The sequence below is a fragment of the Mus caroli genome, unplaced genomic scaffold (assembly GCF_978045245.1).
Source record: "Mus caroli unplaced genomic scaffold, Mus_caroli_1 scaffold_11, whole genome shotgun sequence".
Taxonomy (NCBI): domain Eukaryota; kingdom Metazoa; phylum Chordata; class Mammalia; order Rodentia; family Muridae; genus Mus; species Mus caroli.
Window position 1 is genome coordinate 38,625,543 of NW_028227266.1, and position 12,123 is coordinate 38,637,665.

Genomic DNA, 12,123 nt, shown 5'->3' on the forward strand with positions numbered 1-12,123 from the left:
CTCTCGAGTGCTGGAATTAAAGGCATGTGCCACCACACCCGGCACACTGGCTGCTTTTGCAGAGAACTGGGGTTTGATTCGCAGTACCACGGCACACATGTTATCTCATGGTTGTCTGTTAACTCCAGTTCCAGGAGATAGAGTGGCTTCTTCTGGTCTCCATGGGCACTGTATGTATGTGGTGCATATACTCATGCATACACATTCATGTACAAGTAAACGCATACAAGTAAAAAATAAAAACAAAAAACAAGAAGTTTGGGTGGTAGTGACATCTTTAATCTCAGCACTGGGGAGGCAGGGGCAGTCAGATATCTGAGTTCAAGGCCAGCCTGGTCTATAGAGTGACTTCCAAGACAGCCAGGGCTACAGAGAAACCCTGTCTCAAACAAGCCCTCAATAATAGATGAAGAAGAAGAAGAAGAAGAAGAAGAAGAAGAAGAAGAAGAAGAAGAAGAAGAAGAAGAAGAAGAAGAAGAAGAAGAAGAAGAAGAGGAGGAGGAGGAAGAACAAGAACAAGAACAAGCAGCTGTCACCGCCAGCCAGCCATATACCACTGTATTCCATCAGAACTGCCAGATCTTGACGGACTGCTCTTCATATCCCTAAAACTCTTCTAGCCTTACCCAAATCCATGGGCTTCACTTTCTCTTTGCTGGCTTTCTCATCCCTAAGCTCTTCATGCTACACACTGAAAATCATTCCTACACAGCAGTATTTACTGAAGAATTTCTTTGGGTTGCAAGTTAGGAGAAATTTTCCTATTTTTTTTAATTGTCCCCACCCCCCTTTTTTTTTACAACAAAGTAACCATTGACATAGATGAAATAATGCATATAATTTTCAGAGAATGTTAAACATAGGCTGTCTTGAACACATTAAGTTGATAATCATACTTAAGGCATATCAATTTTATTAAAAATATTTATAGAGCTCACACATTTGAGGGACCCCATATTTAGAAGTCATTATGTTTACATCTGGGTTTAATGGCCCATGCCTATTATCCCATCACTTGGAGGGTTGGTGGAAAGACAACCACTGAGAGTTTGAGGCTAGCCTGGATTACAAAGTTAATTCCACTGAGAGTTTGAGGCTAGCCTGGATTACAGAGTTAATTCCACTGAGAGTTTGAGGCTAGCCTGGATTACAGAGTTACTTCTGGTTCAGTAATAAGGACCATAGGCTACCCTTCCAGGGTATCCAGGCTGGACCATAGGCTACCCTTCCAGGGTATCCAGGTTTGATTCCTGGCACCCACAGGTGGCTTACAACCATCTGTAACTCCTGATTCAGGAGATCTGACCCCCTCTTCTGGCTTCTTCAGATACTATGTTAATGTGGTGCACAAACATACATGCAGGCAGAACCGCCTTACAAGTGAAAAAAAAAAAAATCTGGGTGTGGTGGTACGAGGCTTTGATCCCTGTATGAGAAACTGAGGTAGGCAGATCTCTTGAGTTCAGGGCCATCCTAGTCTATACAGCAAGCCCCAAGACAGCCAAAGCTACATAGCATTACCCTATCTCAAAAACAAACAAACAAATAATTCTAAAACAGAAAAACAAGCTGGGCAGTGGTGGTACATGCTTTTAATCCCAGCACTTTGGAGCGAGGCCAGCCTGCTCTACAGAGTGAGTCCAGGACAGCCAGGGCTACACAGAGAAACCGTCTTGAAAAACCAAAAAAAAAAAAAAAAAAAAGAAGAAGAGGAAAAAAAAAGAGAAAGAAAAGAAAAACAATGTGAGGTCAGCCAGCATGGGCTACACAATGAGATCCTGTCTCAAAAACATAATAAAACAAAATCCCCACCCAAGAACTGTGTTTATAATTATTTAAGGTGTTTTTTTTCCCTCTCATCCCCTGCCTGCCTAACCACTCATTGTTTAGGATTGCAAACCCATGGCCTAAATAGAGCTATGCAAGTGTTCTACTGCTATGCTACAGAGCCAGGTCGCTATTGATTTATATCTCAGTTTTGTCACCATTGCCAGATAGAGACAGAAGAAACTGAATTTTTAAAAAAGATTTATTTATTATTATATGTAATTACACTGTAGATGTCTTAAGCCACACCAGAAGAGGGTGTCAGATCTCATTATGGAGGGCTGTGAGCCACCATGTGGTTGCTAGGATTTGAACTCAGGACCTTCAGAAGAGCAGTCAGTGCTCTTAACCGCTGAGTCATCTCTCCAGCCCCTATTTTTTTTTTTTTAACAATTAGTTTAACCTCTAAGCAACGTTGACAATGATTTTAATTGATAAAAAAAAATAACGATACTTCAGAGACCGTGGAAAACAGGTCTCTCTGAGTTCAAGTCCAGCCTGGTCTACATAGGAAGTCCCAGACCAGCCAGGGTTTCATGGTGAGGCCCCCCAAAACCCACTAATAGTAATGACTGACAACAACACAATTGTTGGAGAAGCATCTCTTTCCACACTACAGGATTAAACACAATGTTTACGTGAAATTTGAAGCCAGATGTGGTAGTACTCACCTTTTTTTTTTTTTTTTAAAGATTTATTTATTTATTATATGTAAGTACACTGTAGCTGTCTTCACACACTCCAGAAGAGGGAGTCAGATCTCTTTACAGATGGTTGTGAGCCACCATGTGGTTGCTGGGATTTGAACTCTGGACCTTCGGAAGAGCAGTCGGGTGCTCTTACCCACTGAGCCATCTCACCAGCCCAGTACTCACCTTTAATTCAAATTCACCCTTGGATATATAGTAAGGCCAGCCTGGGTTACAAAAGACTCTGTCTCAGAAGCCGGGCATGGTGGCGCACGCCTTTAATCCCAGCACTAGGAAGGCAGAGGCAGGCGGATTTCTGAATTTGAGGCCAGCTTGGTCTACAGAGTGAGTTCCAGGATAGCCAGGGCTACACAGAGGAACCCTTTCTCAACAAACAAACAAACAAACAAACAAACAAACAAAAGAGTCTGTCTCAAAAGTTTCTTGAAAAAAAAAAGTTATTGTGGATAAATTTGAGTACGCAAGATGGCTCAGTGGGTAAAGATGCTTGCCCTCCAAGCTTAACCTTCTGAGTTCAATCTTTTTTTTTTTTTTTTTAATCTTATATATGGTACTAGTCAGGATTCTCTAGAGCCTTCCTTCTTCCATTGTCCTTAATGGTCTAAGCTTTTCAAGGCCACTGTGCCTCAAGATCTGGATCAAAAGCATGTGTCATCCCAGGTCAAGACCTGGGTCAGAAGCCTGTGTCTTCCAGCCTGAAGAACTGGATCACAGGTGTGCCCTCCTCCGTTTCTGGATAGTAGTTCATTCTATATATAGTCGAGGAGTTGACAACTAGGAACACCATCACATGTATATTGGTGTTTTACCTGCGCGTGTGTCTGTGTGATGGTGTCAGATCCTCTGGAACAGGAGTCATAGAACAGCTATGACTTCCAGAAGACCTGGGTTCAATTCCCAGTACCCACATGGCAGCTCATAGCAGTACCATCTCTCCAGCCCAAAAAGTGTTTTTTATTTTTGTTTTTGTGTTGTGTGTGTGGTTTGTTTGTTTGTTTTGAGACAGGGTTTCTCTGTGTAGTCCTGGCTGTGCTGGAGCTCACTCTGTAGATCAGCCTGGCCTTGAACTCAGAGATCTGTTTGCCTCTCCCTCCCAGGGTCTGGGATTAAAGATATGTGCCATCACTGCCCTGAGTTTAATCTTTGGAGCTCTTATAAAGACAGAGAGAAGCTAGCCTGGTCTATACAGTAAATTCCAAGCCAGCCAAGGTTAGATAGTCAGACGCTCTTTTTAAAAATGTGTGTCTATGTCTATGTCTATGTAGATGCTACTCCACAAAGCTGTCCTGGTATTCATATACAAGCCATGTACTTTCCTGATAACAAATTAAATATTTTGAAAATCCATAAAGTGCAAACACTCCTGGCTAAGAGTTAAAGAATAAGCTGTGGAGTAAAGTAGATCCGACTTTGATACTCGGTTGAGGTAGAACTGATTAGTCTTTCAGGAGCCTTTCTGTCTGTATCTTAAGACAGGATAAGATCTTCCTAAAATAAACTGAGCATGGTGGTAGCCTACAGCTTTAATCCAGGCACTAGGGAGGCAGAGGCAACCGATCTCTGTGAGCTGAGATCAGCTTGGTCTACATAAGAGTTTTCCAGGTCCCACAAAACTGCACAGTGAGACCCTGCTTCAAAGCAAAAATAAACGAAACAAAAGAGATCTGCCTGAAATAGTTGCCATTCAAGTCACAGGAGAAAGCACATGTTAATGTTCAATGTGGCTAAATATTTGTTTTAATATTTTTGTCTAGTATAATGAAAGTAAATGATGTTAGGAGGTCTTACATGTTTAAGTAAAGTAATTCATACTTTGCTACAATTAGAAAGGCAAACTACTAACTGGGCGGTGGTGGTACATGCCTTTAATCCCAGCACTTGGGAGGCAGAGGCAGGCGGATTTCTGAGTTCCAGGCCAGCCTGGTCTACAGAATAAGTTCCAGGACAGCCAGGACTACACAGAGAAACCCTGTCTCAAAAAGTCAAAAAAAAAAAAAAAAAAAAAAAAAAAAAAGAAAAAGAAAAGAAAAGAAAAGAAAAAAAAAAGAAAAAAGAAAAGAAAAGAAAGGCAAGCTACTAATACTGGTTTGAATCATTCTGGCTTCAATTTTCCTGAAAGAATGCAGTAAACACATTCAAGTCTTGGGCAATCAGGCCACATGCTGCAGTTTTTAGCAGTCATTAGTTCCTAAAGGGGCTCTTTTTGATGGCCTGTCCATGTCGGTCCACCATTCTTTGATCTATCTTCTTTCTTCTCTATCCCTCCACCCCCTTCTCCTTTCCCCCCTGAGGCAGGATCTCACTCAATCCTAAACTGGCCTCAGGCTCAAGGCAATTTTTTTGCCTCCCCCTCCCAAGTTTTGGGATTGCACACAGGAGTCACTATCTCCAGCTGAATAATCTTTAAAACGGAATACTTTTGGTTTACGTTGTTGTCGTTTTTGGGGGGTGGGGTTGGGGGAGAGTTGTTTTATTTTGAAACAGGATTTCAATGTAGCCTTAGATAGCCTCAAACTTACTCTGTAGACCAGGCTGGCCTACACAAAGGTAAACCTGTGTCTTTCCTCCCCGGTGAGTGTCAGTGTGTTAAGGGTATGCGCTACCACACCCAGCACTAGAAGCACATTTTTTTTTTCTAGACACGGTTTCTCTGTGTAGCCCTGGCTGTCCTGGAACTCACTCTGTAGACCAGGCTGGCCTCGAACTCAGAAATTCACCTGCTTCTGCCTCCCGAGTGCTAGGATCAAAGGTGTGTGCCACCACTGCCCGGCTAGAAGCACATACTTTAAACTAGTCACCAAGGCACCCATCTTTAATTCCATTACTAGGGAGGCAGAGGAGAGTGGGTGGCTAGGAGGCCTGGACCATCTTGGACTACATATAGTTCCAGGCCAGCTAGAATGCTAGATAGGGAGACCTTGCTTTAAAAAAAATAAAATGTATGCTTAGAAACTTCTACACTAAGCCGGGCGTGGTGGCGCACGCCTTTAGTCCCAGCACTCGGGAGGCAGAGGCAGGCGGATTTCTGAGTTCGAGGCCAGCCTGGTCTACAAAGTGAGTGCCAGGACAGCCAGGGCTACACAGAGAAACCCTGTCTCGAAAAACCCAAAAAAAAAAAAAGTAAATACATGTAGGGTGTGGTGGCACAGGCCTTTAATCCCAGGACTCGGGAGGCAGAGGCAGGCGGATTTCTGAGTTCGAGGCCAGCCTGGTCTACAAAGTGAGTTCCAGGACAGCCAGGGCTATACAGAGAAACCCTGTCTCGAAAAAAAAACAAAAACAAAAACAAAACAAAAAAAAAACAAACAAAAAAAAAAACCAGAGTGAGTTCCAGGACAGCCAGAGCTATACAGAGAAAACCTGTCTCAAAAAACCAAAATAAATAAATAAATAATAATTTAAAAAAGTAAATACATAGCAGGCTGGAGGGGTGGCTCAGGGCAGCATCTGTTGCTCTGTCAGAGGACACAGGTTCCCAGTTCTCACGCTGTGGTTCACAACTATCCTAATTCCAGTTCCCGGGGATCTGAACTCTTCTGACTCCCACAGCGCCCCGCATACACACGATATACATAAATACCTGAGTGTAAAACACTCATACACACAAAAAATACATCAATTCTAAAACCCTTACAAAGGGAAAAACCAAAACAAAACAAAAGGCCGGCTACCTTAGGCTGGTTTACTTAGTATTTGCATACTAGCTAGTAAATTATAGTGATCTGAGTAGTTCCTTTGGTATTTTCTTTAATTGGTGGTACCAGCACACTACTCTCATGAAACAATTACCGATGATGACCTAGCAGAACAATTTTACAGATTAATACCTGTAAAGCCTTCTTGTGCTGGACCTGGTGGTTCAGGCTTGTGATTCAAGGGACTCACAGGATGAGACAGAACTGAAAGTTGAAGTCTCCCAGGCTGCAGAGAGCTCAGGGCAGCCTAGGCAGTTTGGTAAGACCCTGTGTCAGAATTTTAAAGGATCTGTCCATATAAGGAACTGCTATCAGAGAATACATATGCCTATGAATCCTGTTTGTATTCTAGACCCAATATAAATTTGCCCCCCCCCCCGGCCTTTCCTTATTAGACAAGCATTAAATAGTAAGGGCATGACAAATTTAGAGTTTCCATGAACTAAATGTTCCATAAACCCAATGTCCTAAATGTTCTGACACTTCCAGACTTAAGAACCCCAAGGGACATAAAGAAAACCAAACGATAGACAAAGTTAAAAAAGAAAAAGTCCTGCACATTTTATTTAACCTCTACAGCTCTGAAGGCTTTGCTCTATAGGAAGAGAAGCAGAAATTTTGAGTGCTACACACACTTGTCATCACAGAACTCAAGAGACTGAGGCAGGAGGATTGCTATGAGTTTGAGACTATTATGGGCTATGTATTAAGTACCAAGACAACATGGTAAGATGCTGAACAGAAAGGGGGGGGTAGGTCTGAAATTATCTGTTACCACACAAGAAAATGCCTGGAATTTAAATTCAGATGTAACTGCAGAGTCCAAACTCTTGCCACTCCCTGAAGCTGCTCACCAAAGGGAGATTTTGTGCTCCATACTGATAAGACATTCCAGGGCTGACTAACGTCTCATGGATTCCAGGATTCTGAGACACTATGAAAGAAAGCCACACCGGTCCAATTCCCTTTTCTATGAATGTTGGGATTTTAGGTAGTATAAAACAATGTTTTTTTGTTTTTGTTTTTTTTTTAAAAACAGAACAAAACAAAAACTCTAGCCAACCTGAGTTTAAACCCCTGATTCCAGGAAAGCATGGGTCTCACAAAGGACTGTTTTCCCTCCTTCCCAGAGAGAGAAGAGGAAAACACAAGAAGAAATCCTGGTGCAGAGCCCATTCCTGCTTCAAGGAAGTGAGCTGCCAGGGATGCCACAGAAAGTCCACGATCTTCAGCCAGGCACAGACACAGACAGTTTTACGTGTTGGCTGCTCCACTGGCCTTAGCAGGCTTCAAGAGAAAAGACAAGGCTTACAGAAGGAAGTTCCCTCTGGAGGAAGCAGAGCTGAAAACTGATCAGAGAAAAGCCATCCCAATAAACACATTTGAGATTAGAGAAAACAAAAACAGACAGACAGGCAGACAGAAACCCTGGTCTGATGGTTTACAGGTTCAACCATTTAGCCTTTCCTCATCTACAAAATGAAAACCATGCCAATTTGTACTTCTTAAGATTTGAGGTAAATTTGTTGTTGTTTGAGTTGTAGCTCAACTCAAATCCTCTTGCCTCTGCATTTTGAGTGCAGACATGTGCTATACCTGACCTTGTCTTGAGAATTAAACCAGTTGTGTATGCCACACACTTAAAATAGAGCTTAGCAGTGTTGTATGCCACATGACAGGCACACAACAGTGTAAATCATTATTCAATTTTGAGTCAGAACCCCATGCTCCAAATTTCTCCAAGTCCCAAGCACCCAAGCTGTGATTATTTATTTATTATTTTAAAGATTTATTGTTATACATAAGTACACTGTAGCTGACTTCAGATGCATCAGATCTCACTACAGATGGTTGTGAGCCACCATGTGGTTGCTGGGATTTGAACTCAGGACCTTCAGAAGAACAGTCAATGCTCTTACCCACTGAGCCATCTCGCCAGCCCCCTATTATTATTATTATTATTTACTATTTTTTTCTTTTCTTTTTTTGGTTTTATCAAGACAGGGTTTCTCTGTATAGCCCTGGCTGTCCTGGAACTCACTTTGTAGACCTGAATGGCCTCGAACTCAGAAACCTGCCTGCCTCTGCCTCCCGAGTGCTGGGATTTATAGGTGTGTACAAGCACCCTGGTCTTTGCTTCTGCTCCTACTTCTGCTGCTTGCTTGCTTGCTTTCTTTCTTTCTTTCTTTCTTTCTTTCTTTCTTTCTTTCTTTCTTTCTTTTTCTTTTTCCTTCCTTTCTTCTTCTTCTTCTTCTTCTTCTTCTTCTTCTTCTTCTTCTTCTTCTTCTTCTTCTTCTTCTTCTTCTTCTTCTCCTTCTTCTCCTCCTCCTCCTCCTCCTTTTCTTTTTTAAACAGTCTTAATGGGTGGCCCAAGATACAAGATAGCCTAGAACTAGCTTTTTTTTTTTTTTTTTTTTTTTCGAGACAGGGTTTCTCTGTATAGCCCTGGCTGTCCTGGAACTCACTTTGTAGACCAAGCTGGCCTTGAACTCAGAAATCTGCCTGCCTCTGCCTCCCAAGTGCTGGGATTAAAGGTGTGTGCCACCACCAACTGGCTCATTATATTTTCTGCTTTCATTTGGTCAATAATTTTATTTTTTATAATGGAAGGAGCACTCATGCCATGGAGCATGTAAAAAGGTCATAGTACAACCCTGAAGGACCAGTTTGCCTCTCTCTCTCTCTCTCTCTCTCTCTCTCTTTCTTCTCCCTTTCTTTCAATAGCTTCCAAGAATCAAACTCATGTCTTCAGGTTTGCACGGCAAGCACTTTACCCAGGGAGCTAGATGGTCTTTTGTGCTTTTGATAGATTAGATAGTAAAACCAGCTCAAATTCTAGAGCACATTTTGAGTGACCAAGACTGAGATTAATTCTTCTGTCTAAAAACTATTTCTGTGCATGTGTGTATGTGTGGTGTGTATGTGCAGGGTGTGGACCTGTGAGGTGTCGGGGATCATAGCAGATCATAGTTCTACCTTCTTGGCACTGGGACTGAAATTTAGCAGTGATTAATCTGGCCAGAAGCCCTAGAAATTTATACCTCGCCTCCACCTATTACTACTCTCAGGTAACCTGACACCCTTACACGTAGATACAGTAATAAAAATAAATCTTCTTTAAAAGATCCCCATTCCACTTTCAGGACTTCTGACTTTACTTTGTGACCCACAGGATTAATGAAGGCTGCCTTTGTGGGCCCAAGTGTGCGCTTAGCAGCTAGAGCAAAGCTTACTCACACCAGTGGTTCCCCACTGAAGACAGACTTCCTCTCCACTAGGGTGAGGCAGAGCCCCTGAGCCCCTCCCCATTTGTGACTATTTAGATGGTCCCCATGCAGCAAGGGCAGCCACTGACTCCGGAGTGCCACTGCCATGTCATGCCCAGGATATCATAATCCTCTCTTTCTTCTTTCAACCCCCTCTTCCCTTATGCTTCCTGAGTCTGGGAGGTGATACGACATCCCTGTAAGGTTGAGCACCTATCAGTCGATCGAACTCAGCATTAACCTAACCGGCATTCTCTGCAGAGGGAAGCTGAGGCTGCAATAATCAACAACCCCAAGTCTTGCAGGGCCTGAAATGTCCCCTCCTCCTTTTCTGTCTCTTGATAAGTGAGATTATAGGTTGGCTCCTGAGATGCCTCAGCTGGAATGGTCATCTGAAGTGAAGCCTGAGGCCATTAAAACTTCACTAGAAGCCGGGTGTGGTGGCACACGCCTTTAATCTCAGCACTTGGGAGGCAGAGGCAGTCGGACTTCTGAGTTTGAGACCAGCCTGGTCTACAAAGTGAGTTCCAGGACAGCCAGGGCTACACAGAGAAACCCTGTCTCAAAAAAAAAAAAAAACAAAAAACAAAACGAAAAACAAAACAAAAGACTTCACTAGAGTTAGTCAAGTCTTTTCCCTGTAGATGGTGTTTCTGGTGAGATTCCTGGAAGCTCGCAGGCTTGTGGCTGGGAAAGGTAGAAGGGTACTAAGGAGTTGTTAATTTGCTGGAATTCCTATTTTTCCACTGGCAGGAGGCTTCAGCTGGATTGCTAGGCAAGGGGGCTGCTCTCCCCTTCTCCTACCCTCAACATTTCCTGTCTCCCCATCCTGTCTCAGTTTGACTTCTTTTGAGACAGGGTTTCACTGAATTGCTCAGGCAAGCCTTCCTTTGGGCAGGGCAGGGAAGGGCAGGGCAAGCAGGCCTTGAGCTTTCTTCTTGTTTTAGACTCTGGAGTCTCAAGGGTCACAGGCCTGAACCACCCACCTCCCATCCAAGAATGTAAGCTTGTGAAACAGACTCAGGCTCTAAATTTTTAAAACTTTACTTACAGACTGACAGTCTCATATATCCCAACTTCTGTCTAGCAGAACTTTTGATCCTTTTCCTCAGTGCTAACTAAAAGCTCGAACCACCACACCTTAGCTTAAAAAAAAAAAAAAAAAAAGTGGAGAGGGTGATTCCAGGAAAAACCAGTTGTGTCTATTCCTACAAGTAATGTCTCTGTGTCTCACTTTCCCTCAGGTTTCTAATATGGGGGTAATACATACCTTAGAAAAGTGTTTTGATATTTGTAAAGAGCACTTTACATATCATGTACACTTTAGGTTAGCGAAAAGCATTGTATTAAAACGAACTTCGTGAACTGCAATAGAGTTACATCCTTGTACATCCTTCCGTGAACTCCAAGCCAACATTCCTCCCGAGATGCAAATACCAGAAAAAAAATTTATGACTTTGTCTTAGTGATTACTAGCTTTTGACAAGGACAAAGAGTCCCCGGTCTTCTGCTAGCCTTCCTCACGTGGTCTGGAGACCTTCCAATTTAAACGCCGCCAACAGTATTCTTTAAAACAACAACAACAACAACAACAAAACAACAACAAAAAAACCAACCTATCTAACTAATAAATAGCTGCACTCCCAGCTATTAGAAAGGACGCTTGGAAAGTGCTAGAGAGCCGGGTGTGACCAGGCCCGGAACGCCCAGCCTTCAGGCACTGCGGTTTCATAGTCTAAGCACTCGCTAGGGCCATTGGCTCAGTCACGTTTTCAAGGACTCAGCGCGGTCGGGCGTTTAATTTTTGGTAAAAGTCAAGTCAGGAGAGACATTACCTCATGTTACTGAAAATAAAAAGGTCGCGATCACTCTATCAAGGACAACGGGGCTGCCGGCAACCAGGAATGCCAGTGCCTAGCTCACCCACAAAGGGACAAAAACATTTATCTTTTGTACATTTATTCCATTAACTGATGAGTCTGGTGGAGCAGAGAGGGGACACAGGCCATGCTGTCCCCTGTGGGACAGCGGAGGTGGGGAGGGACGCAGAGCTCAGGGGATAGCAGACAGGACTGAGCCATTTCTTTGATAGAGGATCACAAACGATCCTGGGGACATGTGGCGAGCCAGGCAGATCGAGCCTCCGCACTGGGGGGGAAATCGAGGTGTCCCATTTTGTGGGGGGTGGGGAAAGCCAGCGAGATGGCGCGGCGGCTTAGCCTCCCACAAGCGGGGCAGCACGAAACAAGAAGCCTAGCAGTGCTCCTTAGTCTCAGGCTGGGGAACCGTGGCGTGGACCAAGCCCGAGGCCGGGGAACGGCCGGGCTCAGGGAGAAGGACCGAGGGTCGTGTGGGGGAGGGGCGCAACAACCTTCGCAGCCATTTTGTCCTCGCCCCACTTCCGTCTTCTCTTCCCGGACTCCCCCTCCCTCAGGCTCTTCTCTCAGGCAGCCGGGGGTCCCAAGAGGTAGGGATCCGGCCGAACGCTGCTCTCATTGGTCCGCCGCGGAGGTACCGGCCCTCCTCCCAGGGCATCCTTCCGCCCCCTCCCGCCTGCGCTGCCGGGTCGCGCACGCGCACTCGCCGGCGACCCTCTCCCCTCCCCCAACAGCTCTGAGTGACAGA